We start from the raw sequence: 22,774 nt of genomic DNA, 5'->3' as shown, positions 1-22,774 counted from the left end.
GTAGATGCTGAGCTTTGGGTCTCCCATGTTTCTTTTCATTTGGACCACAATGGTGGTACAGGCTGAGAGCTGGTAGGCAGAAGCTGAGGAGAATCACCCTTTCTGATGGCTTTCTTGTAGACTTTCTATATTGCCATCCTCCCTTAGCCACATGGTCTGAGAATGGTGATTGGTTCCATCAGCTGGCTAGCAAACCACAGCATCAAATGGAATTTTGCCGAGCTACATTGAGGAGGAGGAGGAGGATATCTGTGGGGTCAAACTTTGGTTTATGAGTGCTAGCTGCCATTTTGCAATTGTCCCTGTGCAGGCACATCAGCACGCATGTTGCATAGACATGTGCACACACAACGTGTACATGTACATTTGAGCAGAATATGCATATGTCAGGGGAGGGAAGCTGGAAATATGTTTATTTTTTATAACATAGTAAAAGAGTAACATAGTAAATGATGGCAGAGAAAGACCTGAATTGTCCATTCAGTCTGCCCAAGCCATAGTCAATATCAATTCATAATTAAACCAACAATGAATCTTTCTTTGGCGTTTCTAGGACATAGACCATAGAAGTCCACCTGGCACTGTCCTTATGTTCCAACTACTAGAGTTGCTGTCAAAGCCCACTCCAGCCTATCCGAATCTGTCTTGTCATTGGTGGGACACAGACTGTAAAAGTCTGCCTAGCAGAGTTTTCATGTTCCAGCTACCGAAGTTGCTGTCAGAGCCCTTTCCAGCCTGTCCTAAACTGGATTGCCATATATGAGATTTGGGACACGGGATACAAGTCTGCCCGGCACCAGCCTTAGTTCTATACAGCTGACACATCCACACATATGCAGCCACTGAAGTCTTGTTTTTTTATACTGTCCATTTTCTAATTAGAGATCCTCTGTGTTCATCCCGTGCCTTTTTAAAATTCTGCCACCATTTTTGTCTCTACCACCTCTTTCGGGAAGGCATTCCAGGCATGACTTTACTCCTAAGTCTACCACTCTGCAACCTCAATTCAATTCAATGCAACCTTAAAGAACTTCAGACCGCTGAAAACATGGCAGCTAGGCTTATCTTCAGAAAAATGTGATTTGAAAGCGCAAAACCCCTCCGTGAAAACTACACTGGCTCCCAATCAAAGAATGCATTGCTTTCAAAATCTGCACTCTGGTTCACAAAATTATCTTCGGTGAAGCCTCGGGATGCATGACGGACTTGATCAACCTACCAACTAGAAACACATCCGAATCAACACGGACGTACCTAAATCTGCATTACCCAAGCTGCAAAGGACTCAAATACAAATCAACTTATGCATCCAGTTTTTCCTACGTTAGCACACAACTATGGAACGCATTACCAAAAGTCTTGAAAACTACATACGATCACCTAAACTTCCGGAAAACACTAAAAACTAACCTGTTTAAAAAGGCATACCCTACCAATCCAACATAAATGCCTGATATCTGCAACACAACAAAACTAAAGTACGTAATGGACATACCCCAACTCTTCCGTTATACGATGCCCTAATGTGGCTGTGCCACATGAACTTTATCTTACCACAACATCACTTTGTATTTGTTCACACCGGAGTCTGCAAACGCCCTCTCCGGTACTATGTAAGCCACATTGAGCCTACAAATAGGTGGGGAAATGTGGGATGCAAATGTAACAAATAAATAAATAAATAAAATTACCATTTCCCCTTCTCTGGAAAAGACTTATTTCTATATTAATACCTTTCAAGTATGGTTTGATTTGTTATATCAGTATATTTCTCTCATATGCAGTAAGGGGCTCTTTTACAAAGTAGCTGTAGAGCTACTGCCGCTTTGCTGTGCGCCAAATCGAGACTACCGCCAGGCTACTGCAGGACCCGGGTGGTAGTTCCCACCCCCCAGCGCACACCATTTCCAGTGCGACAAAAATATTTTTTATTTTTGTAATGCCGGGGCTTACCTGGCAGTAATTAGGCAGCCCTGTGCACTGCCCGGTTACCGCTGGGTTAGCATGGGAGCCCTTACCATCACCTAAATAGGTGGTGGTAAGGGCTCCCCCCGGAAACGGCTGTGCACCAATTCCAGTGATTAGCGCAGGGCCATTGATTTTTGGGGGTCGAAAGCAACCGTTTACCCGCTGCGGTAAAAGGGGGTCTCGGTGCACGGCAAATTTATGTGCTGATATCACTGCAGGCCTCCTTTTACCGCAGCTTGGTAAAAGGGGCCCTAAGTTTAATGTGCAGCCTACACAGTTTTTCGCTGTTGGGTTAAGCATCATAAGCCGTAATAGCAGGAAAAGGTGAATTGTAAACAGATTGCTTCAGGGATGTTGAATTCATGTGCTTGCTTTTGAGTTTTAGGTTTGGTTTTTTTTCTCTGTGGTTCAATACATAGGCTTCTTCCTTTATAATTACTTCTCACAGTGGACTGGCTAAATATAGTTTCATTTAATGCAGCCTGCTGAACAGGTTTATGTGGATCAATTCATCTTTAAAGTCTGTTGAGTGGAAATTTAATGTTAGTGCTCTGTATCCTGAGATAAAATAGGGCAGAACAAAGGGAAATAAAAGTTGAGCTCAAAGTCTGGAAGCAAATCAAAAAATTCATATGGAGAGTGTGATGTGGTTTAAGATGCACAGGAACAAAGTGCATGGATTATATCATTGATATTAATAAAAACAAATACATTGACTTGTCTGTTATTGGTATCCACAATTCTTCCCAGTCAAAACAAGCACTGGGGAGACTGCAAGCTGAGCCACATCTGAGAAGCTGCTGGCTGCGGCTCTCCCATGTCCCTCCAAACACGGTTTTCTTTGGAAGTGAGGGAGCCATCTGAAAATCGGGTTGACTAGGGGTTGTCTCATTATTCCCAGTGAGAAAACTCTCATATTTTCTTTTAACTAAAACATTTTGAGGATTGCATTGTAAGTTGTGCACAGTTCCATAACATACAGTGGTGGAAATAAGTATTTGATCCCTTGCTGATTTTGTAAGTTTGCCCACTGACAAAGACATGAGCAGCCCATAATTGAAGGGTAGGTTATTGGTAACAGTGAGAGATAGCACATCACAAATTAAATCCGGAAAATCACATTGTGGAAAGTATATGAATTTATTTGCATTCTGCAGAGGGAAATAAGTATTTGATCCCCCACCAACCAGTAAGAGATCTGGCCCCTACAGACCAGGTAGATGCTCCAAATCAACTCGTTACCTGCATGACAGACAGCTGTCGGCAATGGTCACCTGTATGAAAGACACCTGTCCACAGACTCAGTGAATCAGTCAGACTCTAACCTCTACAAAATGGCCAAGAGCAAGGAGCTGTCTAAGGATGTCAGGGACAAGATCATACACCTGCACAAGGCTGGAATGGGCTACAAAACCATCAGTAAGACGCTGGGCGAGAAGGAGACAACTGTTGGTGCCATAGTAAGAAAATGGAAGAAGTACAAAATGACTGTCAATCGACAAAGATCTGGGGCTCCACGCAAAATCTCACCTCGTGGGGTATCCTTGATCATGAGGAAGGTTAGAAATCAGCCTACAACTACAAGGGGAGAACTTGTCAATGATCTCAAGGCAGCTGGGACCACTGTCACCACGAAAACCATTGGTAACACATTACGACATAACGGATTGCAATCCTGCAGTGCCCGCAAGGTCCCCCTGCTCCGGAAGGCACATGTGACGGCCCGTCTGAAGTTTGCCAGTGAACACCTGGATGATGCCGAGAGTGATTGGGAGAAGGTGCTGTGGTCAGATGAGACAAAAATTGAGCTCTTTGGCATGAACTCAACTCGCCGTGTTTGGAGGAAGAGAAATGCTGCCTATGACCCAAAGAACACCGTCCCCACTGTCAAGCATGGAGGTGGAAATGTTATGTTTTGGGGGTGTTTCTCTGCTAAGGGCACAGGACTACTTCACCGCATCAATGGGAGAATGGATGGGGCCATGTACCGTACAATTCTGAGTGACAACCTCCTTCCCTCCGCCAGGGCCTTAAAAATGGGTCGTGGCTGGGTCTTCCAGCACGACAATGACCCAAAACATACAGCCAAGGCAACAAAGGAGTGGCTCAGGAAGAAGCACATTAGGGTCATGGAGTGGCCTAGCCAGTCACCAGACTTTAATCCCATTGAAAACTTATGGAGGGAGCTGAAGCTGCGAGTTGCCAAGCGACAGCCCAGAACTCTTAATGATTTAGAGATGATCTGCAAAGAGGAGTGGACCAAAATTCCTCCTGACATGTGTGCAAACCTCATCATCAACTACAGAAGACGTCTGACCGCTGTGCTTGCCAACAAGGGTTTTGCCACCAAGTATTAGGTCTTGTTTGCCAGAGGGATTAAATACTTATTTCCCTCTGCAGAATGCAAATAAATTCATATACTTTCCACAATGTGATTTTCCGGATTTAATTTGTGATGTGCTATCTCTCACTGTTACCAATAACCTACCCTTCAATTATGGGCTGCTCATGTCTTTGTCAGTGGGCAAACTTACAAAATCAGCAAGGGATCAAATACTTATTTCCACCACTGTACATGTAAAAAAAAAGTTATGCCCGAGGCAATAAACAAATCAAATGCAAAAAATGCTACACCCAATGCAGTAAACAAATCAAACGTACAGAAATGTTATACCTGATGTAGTAAATAACCTAATGCAAAAAAGTTATACCTGACGCAGTAAACAAATCAAATACAAAATAATGTTACACTCGATGCAATAAACAAATCAGATGCAAGAAAAGTTTCACCCGATTTAGTAAACAAATGAGATGCAAAAAACGTTACACTCGATGTAGAAAACAAATCAAATGTACAAAAATGTCAAACTTGATGTAGTAAACAAAGCAAATGCAAAAACATTTATACCTGATGCAGTAAACAAATCAAATACAAAGTAATGTTACACCCGATACCCAGTTTAGTGGCCATATTTGGCTGCATGAAAACGTAGAATATCTTTGGCCAGTTTCAAAATAACCGGCTAAGTCTGAATAGTGACATAGCCGGTAAACTTTAAACCGGCCAAAAATAAACCGGATATTCAATGCTGGTCGCTGAAAACGGCACAACATTGAATATCTGGACTCAGCAATGACCGCGGGAGTTATCCGGTCTAACTCCCACAGTCCGAAAAACAGCCTCTTTCTGTAACTATGTAGATATCTTTGATAGACTGTAGTTTGAAGGTGGACATACGCATGAACAGCATCTCGGCAGGACATACATTTATATGAGTAATTTACCCAGGGTCCCTTTTACTAAGCCACGTAGGCGCCTACGTGCACCCAATGCGTGTCAATTCGGAGTTACCGCCTGGCTACCGCATGGCCCAAGCGGTAATTTCATTTTTCACGTGTGCCAGAAAGCAACTGTTTATTTTTTGGCGCATGGTGGAAACTGGGTGGTCATTGGCATTATACGTGCGTAGGCGATTGCTGCCTGGTTAACACGTGAGACCTTGCCACTAAGTGAATGGGTGGTGGTAAGATCTCAGGCCCAAAATGGACACGTGCCAATTTTTATTTTGCTGCATGTCCATTTTTGGCAAAATTTTTAAAAAGGCCTTTTTTACAGGAATGCTGAAAAATGGATCTGCGTGCACCCAAAACATGCGCCTACACTAGCGCAGGCCATTTTTCAGCGCACATTAGTAAAAGAACCCCCCCCCCCCCCCCCAGTCTGTATGGTAAGCTTATCTTCTCTTACAGTTACATCAAGAGGATTATAATATATTAAACATAAGAAACCTCAAAGCTTCCCAGTGAGCTCATTCAAAATTGAATTACAGTATCACTCCCGGGTACACGTCAATTGCATATGGAGCAAGGTCATATCATTGGTTTCTATAGTATTTAAAGGGGTAGAAAAAAAAAAGAACAAATGCAGAAAAAACTCCTCCTAAGGCAAAAAGGCTTTGGTTCCACACCCCCCCCCCCCCCCAAATCTCTTTAAAGCATTTTCTCTCACTGTTACAGTTTTTTAATCAATTACAATAGCGTTTATAGTAACTTAGGCCTGAATAAGAAAGACTTAATAGGGAATGGTGCACCAATAGTACTTATCCAACAGGAGAATGATGCTGTAATTCAATTTTGAATGACCTCACTGGGAAGCTTTGAGGTTTCTATAGTACTTAAAGGGGTGGAGTGGCCTAGTGGTTAGGGTGGTGGACTTTGGTCCTGAGGAACTGAGTTTGATTCCCGGCACAGGCAGCTCCTTGTGACTCTGGGCAAGTCACTTAACCCTCCATTGCCTGCCGCATTGAGCCTGCCATGAGTGGGAAAGCGCGGGGTACAAATGTAAGAAAAATAAATAAAATATATAATACGCTTGATGTAACTGTGAGAGAATACAAGCTTGCTATACAGACTGGTGGAGATTTATAGCATTGACGATATACCAGTTTGTTTTCCCATAGTGTACATTTATGAGTAACGTACACAGTACCATAAGTTATGCACTTATCTCCCGAAACTAGGCGCAAGTATTTACACCAGCTCTGTGGCTGGCAGAATTGCTCAACTAGTATTTTTTAAAGAAAAGTAGGCATCTACTTTCCTTTTGAAAATATGCACTGATCAGGTGCCCTCTGCGCACCTGTATATACGCTCTAGGTATGCGTTTCTGGAATGTTTATTCCGTGCATTAAAGGTTTCCCTTTCGTCCATGCATTAAAGGTGCATTTCTGCTCCTGAGCACATTGCATTTCAAAGAGGTAGCTGTGATTGGCAACATGATTAGCTCGGCTTTTCATCTCCCTGTCCCTTTTCTTTGTATTGCCCGTCCTCGTCAATAAAAGAAGAAAGTTTCATCTACAAGTTTGCACAAAAGAGAAGAAATAGACATGAAGGGCCCGATATTCATATGGCGGGAGGTAGCCTACATAAGTGCCGCAATTGGCGCTGACTCCGAATATTCAAAGCCAGGACATTTTCAATCAGGCTTCCCTGGTCTTAGTCCTGTGTTCTAACCATTAGGCTACTCCTCAGCTCCACTTTCTTATCTTCAACAAATATACACAAGATGGAGTTTTAATAGTGGTGACTGTCCAGACCTTGCTGGTTGACATGCTTTCTACCAGATTCTATATAGTGCGACTGAAGTAATCTGCATACACGCATTCATTTTAAATATTTAACAAGCCAATCAATGCTAATAATTGCCACTTAAGCAATTATTGACACTAATTGGCATTAATTAGAATTTATACGCACAACATGCTAGGCGTATTCTGTAAAGTGGTGCATATAAATTGTGTTGTGCGCTGCCACTAAGGGGGCATGGCCATGAGCATGGAATGGACAGTTATAGACTACACCTGCTCTGCACCTAACTTAGACACCGGTATTTAAACCAGGTTTTATTTGGCGTAAATGGACACGTATAGAGTTAGACGAAGGCATGGCCGCTAGGTGTATTCTATAAACTGGCTAACCAGCTTATTTTCGAAAGAGAAAAACGCCTATAGTGCGACCCAAATCGGGAGATAGACGTTTGTCTCGCAAGGGCGCCCAAATCGGTATAATAGAAAGCCGATTTTGGGCATTTCCAATTGCACTCCGTCGCGGAAACGAATAAAGTTGACGGGGGCGTGGTGGAGGCGGAACTGGGGCATGGTTTTCAGCCAAGGAGAGATGGGTGTCTTTAGCTGATAATCGAAAAAAAAAAAAAAAAGGCGTTTTTACCGCGATTTTGGGTCACTTTTTTTGGACCCTTTTTTTTCACGAACAAGTCCCAAAAAAGTGCTCCAACTGCCCAGATGACCACTGGAGGGAATCGGGGATGACCTCCCCGGACTCCCCCAGTGGTCACTAACCACCTCCCACAAAAAAAAATCCACTTTAAAAACTTTTTTTCCAGCCTGTATGCCAGCCTCAAATGCCGTACACACCTCCATGACAGCAGAATGTGTTTGATCCTCTCACAGCCTTTCCCTGGGTCAGATGTGGCTCTCGGGTGCAGTACAGGGTCATATCAGCATTGCATTGTGGTGGGTGTAGGGTATTGGGCTCCGTGATTTCATTAGCTTGTGTAACAGTCTCACGATGTTGGTAGTTGGTAGGCTCTTCTCCCATGGTGCTTTTCCCCCTGCCTACTGGGTCAGAGTGTGCCCTGTTGTGTTTCCTGTTGTAGTCCATGCGGTAGTAGCCATTTTTGTAAGCCAGTTTTAGTTCCCTTTCCTGTGTTAGCCACGTTACAGAACTTAGTTCTTACCTTGAATGTGGCTGAAAGAGGGCATTGTACAGCATTCTGCCAGCTCTGACCTACTGCTAATCTCAGTACCAGGGAAACTCGTTGCCAGTGGGGCACAACCTCTGATCTGCAGTTAACTGTGAGTAAAGGCGGTTATTCCAATAAAGGACGTTTTTGGAGAGATTAGTCTTCAGGTGTCAACTGGTGTGCCAATGTTATATAGCAGCAACCAGTCCTAGAGGCCTGCGTGTATGCAGGTCCCTGGAGCACTTTTAGTGGGTACCGCAGTGCACTTCAGCCAGGTGGACCCAGGCCCATCCCCCCCTACCTGCAACACTTGTGCTGGTAAATGGGAGGCCTCCAAAACCCACTGTACCCACATGTAGGTGCCCCCTTCACCCCTAAGAGCTATGGTAGTGTTGTACATTTGTGGGTAGTGGGTTTTGGGGGAGGGGGGTTAGGAGCTCAGCACCCTTGGTAAGGGAGCTATGCATGTGGGAGCTTTTTCTGAAGTCCACCGCACTGACCTAGGGTGCCCAGTTGGTTTCCTGGCATATCAGGGGGGCGAGTGTACTACGAATCCTGGCCCCTCCCACGACCAAATGGCTCGGATTAGGACGTTTTTGAGCTGGGCGTTTTTAGTTTCCATTATTGCTAAAAAAAAAAAAACGCCCAGCTCAAAAACGTCCATTTTTTCGAAAATACGGTTCGGCCCACCCCTTCACGGACCCGTTCTCGGAGATAAACGCCCATGGAGATAGGCGTTTCTGTTCGATTATGCCCCTCCACGTGTACTAAGATTAATCAAAATTTTATATGCATTGCCTTGCAAAATTTTTCATGCCTTTGTATATTTTTCACTTTCTGCTGTCTAAACAATACAATACAAAAATGCAATACAGTAGGAGCTTGTTTCACTGATCTATACAATATACTCTATACTTTGAATGTGAATAAGGGGCATAGCCAGCCCTCGCGGTGGGAGGGGCCAGAGCCCGAGGTGGGAGGCAATTTTGGTCTGCCGCCCCCCCACTGCCTCACTGTCCCCTCTGCCACTTCCCCCGCCCTGCCGCTCTCTCCCCACCCACTGCTGCAGCAAATAAATATGTAATTTATCCTTAAAATCAAGCGTGGTACCGGAAGATTGGAGGGTGGCCAATGTAATGCCGATTTTTAAAAAGGTTCCAGAGGAGATCCGGGAAATTATAGACCGGTGAGTCTGACGTCAGTGCCGGGCAAAATGGTAGAGACTATTATTAAGAACAAAATTACACAGCATATTCAAAATCATGGATTAGTGAGACAAAGTCAACATGGATTTAGTGGAGGGAAATTTTGCCTCACCAATCTACTACATTTCTTTAAAGGGGTGAACAAACATGTGGATAAAGGTGAGCCAGTTGATATTGTGTATCTGGATTTTCAGAAGGCGTTTGACAAAGTACCTCATGAAAAACTCCAGAGGAAATTGGAGAGTCATGGGATAGGAAGTAGTGTTCTATTGTGGATTAAAAACTGGTTAAAAGATAGAAAACAGAGAGTAGGGTCAGTATTCTCAATGGAGAAGGGTAGTTAGTGGGGTTCCCCAGGGGTCTGTGTTGGGACCGCTGCTTTTTAACATATTTATAAATGACCTAGAGATGGGAGTAACTAGTGAGGTAATTAAATTTGCTGATGACACAAAGTTATTCAAAGTCGTTAAATCGCAGGAGGATTGTGAAAAATTACAAGAGGACCTTACGAGACTGGGCATCTAAATGGCAGATGACGTTTAATGTCAACAAGTGCAAAGTGATGTATGTGGGAAAGAGGAACCCGAATTATAGCTATGTCATGCAAGGTTCCACGTTAGGAGTCACGGACCAAGAAAGGGATCTAGGTGTCGTCGTTGATGATACGTTGAAAGCTTCTGCTCAGTGTGCTGCTGCGGCTAAGAAAGCAAATAGAATGTTAGGTATTATTAGGAAAGGAATGAAAAACAAAAATGAGGATGTTACAATGCCTTTCTATCGTTCCATGGTGCGACCGCACCTCAAATATTGTGTTCAATTCTGGTCGCCGCATCTCAAAAAAGATATAGTGGAATTAGAAAAGGTGCAGAGAAGGGCAACAAAAATGATAAAGGGGATGGGACGACTTCCCTATGAGGAAAGGCTAAAGTGGCTAGGGCTCTTCAGCTCGGAGAAAAGGCAGCAGAGGGGAGATATGATAGAGGTCTATAAAATAATGAGTGGCGTTGAATGGGTATATGTGAAGTGTCTGTTTACGCTTTCCCAAAATACTAGGACTAGGGGGCAAGCGATGAAGCTACAATGTAGTAAATTTAAAACGAATCGGAGAAAATATTTCTTCACTCAACGTGTAATTAAACTCTGGAATTCGTTGCCAGAGAATGTGGTAAAGGCGGTTAGCTTAGTGGAGTTTAAAAAAGGTTTGGACGGCTTCCTAAAGGACTTGGGAAAATCCACTATTTCTGGGTTAAGCAGTACAAAATGTTTTGTACTTTTTGGGGATCTTGCCAGGTATTTGTGACCTGGATTGGCCACTGTTGGAAACAGGATGCTGGGCTTGATGGACCTTTGGTCTTTCCCAGTATGGCAATACTTATGTACTTATATACCTTGGCTGGTGTGGGTCCCCAACCCCCGCCAGCTTAAGCCTTCTCCTGTACCAGTCTCCAGCGCTGCCGCATTCCCTGTCCTGCTCTTTTTTCCCCTTCATATCCTGCACACTCCTTTTAGTGAAACTGAGCATGCAGGAGCCCAGAGGAAATTAGAGGGGGCCCAGGCCCCCGTGGCCCCACGTACCTACGCCACTGATGTGAATAGATCTATTATAGAAATTATTCCAAAAGTAATTAACAATATGAAACATAAAAGTTTTGACTGTATAAGTCTGCACACCCTTTGTCATCATAGCAAACCCAAAGTAACTGTGCTTCAAAAATTGCCTTAACGAGTCCCGTTAAAGTGAAATAGAGGCCACCTGTGTCCAATCCCACCAGTTGTGATGATCTAAAAACATCTGGATGAAGAATTGAGCTGTTTATGTGAATTCTATGAAGTGAATTTGAAGCAAACGTCTAAATAAACTGAACAGAGTTTGCCAAAAGAACTCTTAAGTTATTCTAAGGTTCAGAGGGAAGGATATAAGAAAATTTTGAAGTGTTGATATTATGCCTCAGAGCACAATTAGGTCTATGATTGTAAAGTGGAAACAATTGGTACTACAAAGACACTTTTTCAATCAGGCTGCCCTTCCACAAACTAGTGGCAGGTACTGTAGGTAAAGGACTAGATTCTATATATAGCACCAAAAATATTTCCGTCTAGGTGTAATTCTGTAAAGTGCTCTCTTGGGTATTTCAAAGGCTCAGATCCCGTTCAGTCCTTAAGCATTTCTGATGCGTATGACATAGGAGCCAACTTTTTAAAATTATTGGGGGGGGGGGGGGGGGGGTGCAAAGCCCAGTGGAAATAACCCCTCCCTGGACACATACAAGGAATTTTCTCACAGTCAGCTGCTATGGCCTATGATAATGATCCATAAAAGAAGCAAAGGCTCATGCCAATTAAATCACTCTCAGCAGACCAGCAGCCAATATTCAGTGGCACTTAACTGGGCAGTGCAACTGAATATCAGCACTAACCAGACAATTCTAATCTCTGCAGAAATGGGGTGTTCTTGGGAAGGAAATGGAAAGGAGACGGGAATTATGTGGGTTCCAGTGCCTGCATAGCTAAGCAGGCAGGTAACATGTAGTAACTTAGTAAATGACGGCAGATAAAGATCTGAACGATCCATCCAGTCTGCCCAACAAGATAAACTCATTTTACATGGTATGTGATACTTTATAAGTATACCCGAGTTTGATTTGTCCCTGTCTTTCTCAGGGCACAGACTGTAAACGTCTGCCCAGCACTGTTCCTGTACTAAAAGTTCTGAAGCTAATGTCGCAGCCCCTTAAAATTTACACAAAAGCAGTACTCCCCTCAACACGACCCAATTCACCCTCCTATTCCCCCTAATGTATGCTAGTCCTCACCCTAAAAAATAGATGACCCTCTCCATGACATCCTGCTCCCCACAAATCCATAGGCCTTCTGGGGCCTATCTTAAATTTGTTTGTTGTCCAGTGGCTAGGTAGGGGAGGAACGAACACCACTTGTTCCTCCCCTTGGCGGCTTCTGCCTAAAAATGGTAGCCGTCTTTCTGAGAAGCTGCTGTCTTGTCTTTCTTCCAGTCAATCTGTTCCTTTTGGGGTCCTCTACTTGCTCCTGTTTTCCCAGCCACTACCAGTACCACTGTATATTTGGATTGGATCTCGGTCTCACCCTTCTCCCTGTCTTCCACTCAAGAACTCTATCATCCAATCAGTATTCTATTTCCTCCGTCTTTTATACATGCAACTTTATTCCTTTCTGGGCTGACACCACTATTTCACTTTGCAATTTCCTAATCTTCGTGTTTGTGGTTAGGAGAATGTACATGTTTATTATTTCTTGACTATACTGCACATTGGGAACCATCTGTGCGGTTTAAAATTCAGATATAAATAATATCTATGAAATACAGGAAAAGGAACTCCAATAATATATAAAAGGGAACGAACAGACAGAGTTATCACACTGTGCAGAGTTATCATTCTGTGCAGTATAGACTTAACACTGGCTCCATCTCTCGAAATTAATTTGGGTAGGTAACCATAAATTTCCAAAAGACTTTTCAAAAAAGTAGGTTTTCAAACCTGCTGTGAAATTTTAGTAAGAGGGCTCAAAGCACAGATAATATGTAAGTTATTCCACTAGGTGGGTCCAGTTATGTTGAAAATTGAAGAACTATTGTACCTGAATGTACACGGCTTTGATGGCTTGTAGGTGGGTGTATAAGAAATTGAAATGAATAAAAATAAATAAAACAAATGTTCAATCACATCCAGAAATCTCTCTCACACACACTCACACACTCCTTCTCTCTCCTCAAGCCACAAATCCTCAGTGCATACACTCACTTTCACCAGTGACCAGTGACCAGTGGTCCCTCACAAGAACTCCTGTGTAGAAATATGGACAAAATACCAGAAAAAGACATGCCTCCAAAAAATGAGCTGCACTGAAAGTATTTCCGGTATGTCTGTTGAAGAGGTAAAAATAGTACAGAGTGGTTCCTCATGCTTTGTTAATGGCTCAGAGGACATACCAGAGACCCTTGAAGCCCAGCTGCTCTCACTCACAGTTCATAATGCAGCACTACAGGAGCTCTGCTAGTCCTAAAGGGTTATTCCATGGGCTGGAGGCAGAAGCTACTGTAGGCCGGGCTGACTTCTCCACATTCTTGTTGGCTGCAAAGTGGGTCTTCTTTTGTTTACAGTGTTTTATACCACTCTGTATAGGCCAATAAAGTAGCAGGCATCATCCCCAAAACTTGGGCAACTGGGCAGTCAGGAATAACCCCTTCCCCCCATGTAAGAAAGGGATAATAGATGTTATGGTAGACCATATGATCTTTATCTGGCATCATTTTCTATATTTCTTTGTGACCTTTGGGTACTTTGGTCTTTTTTTTTTTTAGGGAGGAGGAGTTTACCGCTTTCTTTTACAGTATGTGTGAATTAGTATGTGCTATAGTGAAGCAATAACATTTTAACTTGTGCTTTGTTCTTTTCCAGTTTCTTCAGTGGCAAGGATTGCATGATATACTGGCGACAGCATTGATACCAGGTAGGAAAAACATGTGGCATAATAACAGACTGACTTCAGAGTGTGAACACTAGAATATTCCAACAGTTTAAAAGGAATATTGTATGTGGAAACAGCATTTCTACAGGTGTCATGTTCCACTAGAATCTGTTAAGCGTCAGTGCAGCTCTTGGAGGTTTTAATAAAATCTGCTCACTCAACCAACCAGTTTTATACCAAGCTTTTTTAACACCTGATTTATTTATTCAGGAAACTGGCAAGCCTAGGGAATCTTAAAGTCAATCATTAGTTAAGAGTGAACAAAGCGGAGTGGAGGAGTGGCCTAGTGGTTAGAGCACTGGTCTTGCAATCCAGAGGTGGCTGGTTCAAATCCTGCTGCTGCTCCTTGTGACAAGTCACTTAAACCTCCATTGCCTTAGGTACAAACTTAGATTGTGAGCCCTCAGAGAAATATCCAGAGTACCTGAATGTACTACTACTGAAAAAGGTGTGAGCAAAATCCTGTACTAAAAGTTCTGAAGTGGAGGAGTGGCCTAGTGGTTAGGGTGGTGGACTTTGGTCCTGAGGAACTGAGTTCGATTCCCGGCACAGGCAGCTCCTTGTGACTCTGGGCAAGTCACTTAACCCTCTATTGCCCGCCGCATTGAGCCTGCCATGAGTGGGAAAGTGCGGGGTACAAATGTAACAAAAAAATAAATAAATAAATGAAAAATAAAATAAATAAATAAAGGTAGAGAGTGCAGTGCTTGCTATGAAGCTTAAGGTAAAGTCCTAACAGGTCATCGTTGAGCCAGTGGCTGCAACATTCAAAAAATAGTCAGTGGCCACTAGGACTAAATTCTGTATATGGTGCCAGAAAATCAGCACTGATAACTAAGCACTGTTCTATAAACTGACTGTGCTCAGATTTGGGTGCCATTTATAGAATAGCATTTGATGTGGAATCTGTGCCCACTTTTGGGTATGAGGATTTATATCAACTGAAATCTGGTATAAATTCTCATGCCTAAATTAGACGTGAATCTCTCCGCACAGTGCACGCAAATTCCAGGAATGCCCCTCCCATGGCTGTGCAACCTTTTCAGATTCGTGCTTCTAAAGATGTGCATGTAAATTTAAATTAATACCAATTAGCATCAATTAGTGCTAATTGGCTTATTTGTCAATTAACTTGTGTGTGCAAATTGGGTATGTGCCCAAATTTTCACACAGTTTTGAACTGTGTACTGACATTTATTGTACAGTGCTGATGCTGCTTCATGTTAATCCTATTAATAGGTTTCAATTAATTGATTGTTTTTATGTTTATATTTGGTCATTTTACTATTGTTATACTGTTAACAAAATTGCAAGTTTTATGTTAAACTGTACCTGCAGTACACCATCTTGGGTGAATCTCCTCATAAAGGCGGTTAATAAATCCCAGTAAATAAATATTTACAGACCACTGACCACTTCCAGCTCTCAGATAGCGGCAATATTCAGCTCAGGGCCAGTGCTAGAGGGAACAAACAGGGCAATTGTCCTAGGTCCCCATTCTATAGGTGGACCCAAACGTACCTAAAACTGAACAAGATACAGCCTGCTATGGTGAACTTTGAGGGCCCCCACTACATATTTGCCTCAGACCCCAGCTGTTCTCTGTACAAAGATGGGGGTTTGATTTAGGACTTTGTTTTTGCTGTCCTAAATTAAATTGCATAGTTATATGGGGATTAGCTAAATGTCACTGGGTATCTATAAAATTAGGCAGCGTGTACAAACTCTGCCTTCACTACATCCCGGATAGTCTGTAAGAGTTTAAAGTGGCACTACCTGTATACCCCCTAACTCTATAAAGTTGGGTGCCCAAATTTATGCTTGAGCGCAAAGTTGCATGGAAATTTATAAAACAGTAAGTAATCTATAAACTGGGCACACAATTTCCATAACACACAACTACAATGGGGCATCGACCTGGTAGGGGCATGGGCGTGCCTAGGAGTTACGCATGCAGGTTATAGAATACTAGGAATTAGACGCCTAACTACCCACAGTTAGGTGTGACCATTTACACCAGACATTCAATAGACTTGCCCTAGTATTCTATTACACCACTTTGGCACACAACAGACCAGGAGACACTCAGTGAAATGACATGGAAATACTTTTAAAACAAATAGGAGGAAATATTTTTTCACTCAAAGAATAGTTAAGCTCTGGAACTCTTTGCCGGAGGTTAGTGGATCTAGGTTTAAAAAAGGGTTGGACAAGTTCCTGGAGGAAAAGTCCATAGTAACAGAATTCAAGCACACGTGGGTTAAACATAAAGGAATCCTGTTCAGAAGGAATGGATCCTAAGGAGCTTAGCCGAGATTGGGTGGCAGAGCCGGTGGCGGGAGGCGGGGATAGCGCTGGGCAGACTTATACGGTCTGTGCCAGAACCGGTGGTGGGAAGCGGGGCTGGTGGTTGGGAGGCGGGGATAGTGCTGGGCAGACTTACACAGTCTGTGCCCTGAAAAGGACAGGTACAAATCAAAGTAAGGTATACACAAAAAGTAGCACATATGAGTTTATCTTGTTGGGCAGACTGGATGGACCATGCAGGTCTTTTTCTGCCGTCATCTACTTTGTTACTATGTTACTATGTCTGCTGTTGAGACAGACATGGGGGAAGCCACTGCTTGCCCTGGGATTGGTAGCATTGAATCTTGCTACTATTTGGGTTTCTACCAGGAACATATGACCTGTATTGGCCACTGTTGGAAGCAGGATACTGGGCTAAATGGACCATTGGTCTGACCTAGTACGACTGTTCTTATTATAGAATTCACACTTACCTGCAAATTCTATGTGCACTCAAATCTGGGCGTATTCTGATTTGCACGCACGACTCAATTGGTTAACAAGCCAATCAATGCCGATAATTAGAATTTACGAGCGTAAATTCTACTGCATGGATTTCAAAAGTAGGCGTGGCCATGGGAGGAGCTTGGGTGGGTCATAGGCGTTCCTAAAGTTTACACGCAGTGTTATAGAATAACCCTTTCTGCGTCTAAAGTTAGGCATGAGCATTTACACCTGCTTTTCACTGATGTAAACGGCTGTACCTAAATTTTAGTCACGTGGACGGTGCTACACGTGTTCTGTAACCCATGCCTAACTTTAGGTGTGGTTTATAGAACACGCATAGGCGCATTTTCCATCTGTACTGATTTTTTCTGTGCCAAATATAGAACCAAGCCCTTGGTGCTCATATGTTTGATGCCTAACTTTAGACAACCTTTATAGACTGTACCTCATATTGCAGCTCAAAATGCACAAATCTGGGATTTATCTATATAGTGGTGACCAATGTATTGATAAGTCTCTTTGAATATCTGGTTCTGAGGGGTTAGCCCACTGCGCCTAGTGCAACATTAGCATCCTTCCAAAGGGAGGGGGAAGAGAGAGAGAAACATCTCAAATTGTGCATACATATTTAACATTAATTCTCTTCACTCATTATGCAGAGGATCCCTCTGCAAACCTTGACTCTTCTCCTCCTGACCTTTTATACTTCAGGCCACATCTACTGCAGGTTTTTTTCTCCCATGTTGTATCTAAGGGGAAATTGGAGGGTCATGGGATGGGAGGTAGTGTTCTGTTGTGCATTAAGAACTGGTTAAAAGATGTAAAGCAGAGAGTAGGGTTAAATGGTCAATATTCTCAATGGAGAAGGTAGATAGTGTGGTTCCCCAGGGACCGCTGCTTTTTAACATATTTATAAATGATCTAGAGATGGCAGTAACTAGTGAGCTAATTAAATTTGCTGACACAAAGTTGTTAAATCGTGAGAGGATTGTGAAAAATTACAAGAGAACCTTACGAGATTGGGAAACTGGGCATCCAAATGGTAGATGATGTTTAATGTGAGAAAGTGCAAAGTGAAGCATGTGGGAAAGAGGAGCCTAAACTATAGCTATGTAATGCAAGGTTCCACATTAGGAGTCACTGACTAGGAAAGGGATCTAGGCTTCGTCATTGATGATACGTTGAAACCTTCTGCTCAGTGTGCAGCGGCTAAGAAAGCAAATAAAATGTTAGGTATTATTAGGAAAGGAGTGGAAAACAAAAATGAGGACGTTATAATGCCTTTGTATCGCTCCATGGTGTGACCACACCTCAAATATTGTATGCAATTCTGGTCAAAAAAGATATAGTGAAATTAGAAAAGGTGCAGAGAAGGGCGACGAAAATGATAAAGGGGATGGGACGACTTCCCTATGAGGAAAGGCTAAAGCAGCTAGGGCTCTTCAGCTTGGAGAAAAGATGGCTGAGGGGAGATATGATAGAGGTCTATAAAATAATGAATGGATTGGAATAGGTAGACGTGAATTGCTTGCTTGTTTACTCTTTCCAAAATAAAAAAGGACTAGGGGGCACACAATTAAGCTACAAAGTAGTAAATTTAAAACGAATCAGAGAAAATATTTCATCACTCAACATTCACTCTGGAATTCGTTGCCAGAGAATTTAGTAAAAGCAGTTAGCTTAGCGGGGTTTTAAAAAGGTTTGGATAGCTTCCTAAGAAAAAGTCCATTAGCTATTATTAAGATGGATTTGGAGAAAATCCACTGCATATTTCTAGGATAAGCAGCGTAAAATGTATTGTCCTGTTTTAGGATCTTGCCAGATACTTGTAACCTGGATTGGCCACTGTTGGAAACAGGATGCTAGGCTTGATGGACCTTTGGTCTGTCCCAGTATGGCAATACTTATGTACTTATGTGTGGTACATGCGCTTCTGTGCTCCATGTTGGTCTTTACTTGCCAAAAATTATCATCATTAACTACTAATTAGAAAGCTGGAATTTTATGACAGAATGAATAGATGATTGTTCAGGCTATGAGCCCAGGGGAACCCTGGTTCAAATCTCACAGCACTCTTTTTGATCCCGGCAAGTCACTTATCCCCAAGAGAGAGAAATATAAATCAAGTGTGATTGTTCAAAGCCCAATCTTCAGCCTTCTCTTAGGTTCAGGTTTCATCCAAAACATTTTGTGTGTCCCCGAGAACATGCTGAATGGTGAAATATGAACTTAAATCAGTTGTGTGCTTATATGCATCAAATAGGAAAGAAAGGGTGCTCATTAATGTTATTGTTGTGTCATTATAAAGAGACGGTAACTCTTGAACACTGGCATAAAGATACATTAAAAAGATATCATAGTTTGGTTGATGACCCTTATTTCCACGTCCTATCATAATAAATAGTAATTTTTTCTATTAATAGCCCTCTACTTCCTTTCCTTTTATTGTTCATGCAGTTGGATATATCTTTTCTCTGCTTACAGCTTACTTTGCAAGTGATCCCTTTTTATTTCAGCAACTTAATGTGACTTTAACAAGCTTTGGAGAATTACCCTCTATTCATCAAGTCAGTGGAGAAACAAAGGGTTAAATAGTACAAACTGAACCAGGTTTTAGGCTATCTCAATGTTGTTGAAGCTTAGTGAAAGGAGTTGAGGTGATAAGACAGTAACACTTTACAGGTCAAAGGCCCTGTTTTTGATAATAGGTGAGAAAGCCAATGTCTGTTGTGTCAAAGTGTTTGATCATTTTCATTTGAAATGTTTTCTGTTTTCTCTTCTGGTAGCTCCTGAAAGCTCATTTAAACACCTTTACTGTAAGGTCCTTAAGGGCGCATAAGAGCTTCACAGTAAGCCCTGCTTCTGTGTGCATGCCAGGGGCGTAGCCAGACTTCGGCGGGAGGTGGGTCCAGAGCCCGAGGTGAGGGGGCACATTTTAGCCTCCCCCCGGTGCCACCAACCCCCCCTGCCATTTTAACCCCCCCCCCCCCCCCGGTGCCATTTTGACCTCCCCACCGCCACCACCACCTTTGACCCCCCCCACCGTCAACCCTTTTGACCCTCTCTTCCCGCCGCCGCCAAACCTCCCCCGCCGCCGCCGTCTGGTATCTTTGCTGGCGGGGGTCCCCAGCCCCAGCCAGCCAAAGTCCTCTTTTCCAGCGCATGCAGGACGTCAGACTCACAGAAACAGAAGCCTGCCCTTGCAGATCAGCAACGCAGCCACGCCGGAGAAGAGGACTTCAGCTGGCAGGGGTTGGGTTGGCGGCAGGAGGGGGCCAGGGCCAAATCTACGGGGGTCCATTTCCCCCATGGCCCCATGTAGCTACGCCCCTGGTGCATGCGCCTGACAAACCGGAAAATGAAGCACACAATGGTGTAGCCAGACTTCGGCGGGAGGGGGGTCCAGAGCCCGAGATAAGGGGGCACATTTTGCAGGTCTTTTTCTGCACGGGGCTAAAATGTGCCCCCTCACGTGGATGGATGGATCGTGCAGGTCTTTTTCTGCCATCATCTACTATGTTACTATATTCACGTTTTCTGTGTCTCTAAATATAAACGTTTCAAATTTTTTTTTTATTTGGAAGGCTTATATTTAAATGCAGGAAATAGGTGTCAGTGCGTTCTTCCACTTTTGGTTTTGCTCGGACTCGCACACATTTGTTTCACACTACCAGCGCTTAAGGGCTTGCACGGGCTTCCTTCTGCTTCCAAATTATATAAAAACCGGCAGATTTTAAAAGAGAATCATGACAAGCCCTCTCTTCAAACACCCTAATATTATTTTTTCAGCAGTAAGACGGCTTTGTTTTTTGCGCTGTTTTCTGAGCATTGGGAGGGACCTAATTAACATCCATTTGACTACAGTAACATACTATTTGTGCTAGTCTTTGGCACACACATCTCCTGCAGTAGAGTCTCTAAGCATTCTGCACTCACTAATGTGGATTCTAGTTGAGCGCTAATCGCCTCTAGTGCTTGCGTTTGGGGGTTCTTTTACTAAGTGGAGGAGTGGCCTAGTGGTTAACAACACTGGTCTTGCCATCCAGAACTGGCCAGTTCAAATCCCACTGCTGCTCCTTGTGATCTTGGGCAAGTCACTTAACCCTTCATTGCCTCAGATACAACCTTAGATTGTGAGCCCTCCTGGGGCAGAGAAATATCCAGAGTACCTGAATGTAACTCACCTTGAGCTACTACTGAAAAAGGTGTGAACAAAAATGTAAATAAATAAGTTTGCAGAAAAATGGCCTGTGCTGATGTAGAAGATGTGTATTGGATACATGCAAGTCCATTTTTCAGCACACCTGCAAAAAAGGCCTTTTTTTGGCCCGAAAATGTACGTGCGGCAAAGTAAAAATTGACACGTGGATTTTGGGCCTGAGACCTTACCGCCACCCACTGACATAGCAGTAAAGTCTTACGCATTAACCAGGCAGTAATCATCAGCGCATGTACACTGCTGATTACCGCCCAGTTAGCGCTGTGCGCTGGAAAATGTCCAGTGCACATAGTTGACGCGCGTAAAAAATGAAATTACTGCCTGGGCTATGGGATAGCCGGGCAGTAGTTCCAAATTGGGTCACGGGTGCACGTAGACGCCTACGCTTCTTAGTAAAAGGACCCCTTGGATCTGATTATTGCTCCACTACTGAGCTGTCAATCTTTTTAGATTTTTTTTCCCCTGTAATAGTTGTTATTTCTAGGAAGATTGATATGTGTCCTCAAGTTCTGGCTTGTTTCTCCAGTATAGCATCTGTCTTCACATTTGTTGCATTGGAGCATATATACAGAGGTGTGGTAGCCGTGTTAGTCCACTCTTAAAGGTTATCAATAGAAATCAAACAAAATAAAACATGGAAAAGAAAATAAGATGATACCTTTTTTATTGGGCATAACTTAATACATTTCTTGATTAGCTTTCGAAGGTTGCCCTTCTTCGTCAGCATATATACAAAATTCATAGAGCCTTTGATTTTGAATGCCTTTGCCATATATAGTTATGCTGTCTTGTAATTTGTGCTGGCAAAGCTAGTATTACAATGTTTTGAAAAACATTTAACAAATTAACCGGTATTAGATTGTAAGCTCTTTGAGCAGGGACTGTCTCTCTTTGTTAAATTGTACAGCGCTGCGTAACCCTAGTAGCGCTCTAGAAATGTTAAGTAGTAGTAGTAGTAATGGATTTATTCCTTCAGGTTGTGACCTGAATTGCTGCCCTTACTTTCTTACAAAGCCATGTGATAAAAAGCTGTTTACTAACTGTCCTTAAAGCCCTTGATTATTCTGGGTGTTCACAGGGTTTGTCATTCATTTGCTAATGTTTTATTTCATTAGGTAGGAAAGTTCCATTCCTAGGAGAATACTGGGCTCTGGGCTAGATTAGCACTTAATGCAGATAATGCTGGTGGTAAATGAATTATTGTCTTAGAGGCAATTGCAGTTCACTATCCCCGCCATACCAAGGAATAAGGAGGAAAGGAATGGGATTTCCTTAAGCATTTTTTTTTTGGATTTGTCATTTTAGAAAATTATTTAAAAAGAAAGAGGTTTGTGCCTAGAACTTCCAATGCAGAACTTTGCTGCAGATAATCAGAAATGGCCCTGGGCACTGATGGCCATTGTGACGTATTTTGACCACAAATTTTAGATGCCCATCAGAAGAAGAAGAGCCGAAGTGTCTGATGCAGAAATCTGTGCATTAGAACCGCTGACCGCAAGGCGTCTAACTTGAGTTTTCTGTTAAAAATTGCCGCCAGAAGGAAATGATCTATGAGCTTGTGGATTGCTGTCACATTGAAATTGCAGCAGTAATCTGCAGCTTGTTGTAGAATGGCCTCCTTCCTGTCACAGCATAAGCAGTAATCGCCGATTGCACTGAAAGGAAGTGGAGCATTTTAAAACCAAAATAAGTTACTGAGTCGGCATTGACCCCTTTCCCCTGGTAGTCTAGTGACCCTTCTCCCTCCCTCCTAAACTGAACCAAATCAATTTGACCCTACCTGACATAAAACCAAAAAAATACCCTGGTAGTCTAGTAGCC

The 22,774-nt window shown here is 42.9% G+C and overlaps 1 protein-coding gene across 1 annotated transcript in view; it reads left to right on the top strand.

Annotated features, from left to right (window-relative positions):
• Positions 1–22,774, top strand: part of PAG1 (phosphoprotein membrane anchor with glycosphingolipid microdomains 1) — a 142,903-nt gene that overhangs the window by 32,810 nt on the left and 87,319 nt on the right. Inside the window, exon 2 of the mRNA XM_030215908.1 lies at positions 13,872–13,923. The gene's annotated coding sequence lies outside the window, so the exon portion shown is untranslated. The remainder of the gene's footprint in view (positions 1–13,871; positions 13,924–22,774) is intronic.

This window comes from Microcaecilia unicolor, chromosome 1, assembly GCF_901765095.1.
Source record: "Microcaecilia unicolor chromosome 1, aMicUni1.1, whole genome shotgun sequence".
NCBI classification, from domain to species: Eukaryota; Metazoa; Chordata; class Amphibia; order Gymnophiona; family Siphonopidae; genus Microcaecilia; species Microcaecilia unicolor.
Note: the sequence above shows the minus strand (reverse complement) of the source record. Positions and strands in the feature narration are given on the sequence as shown.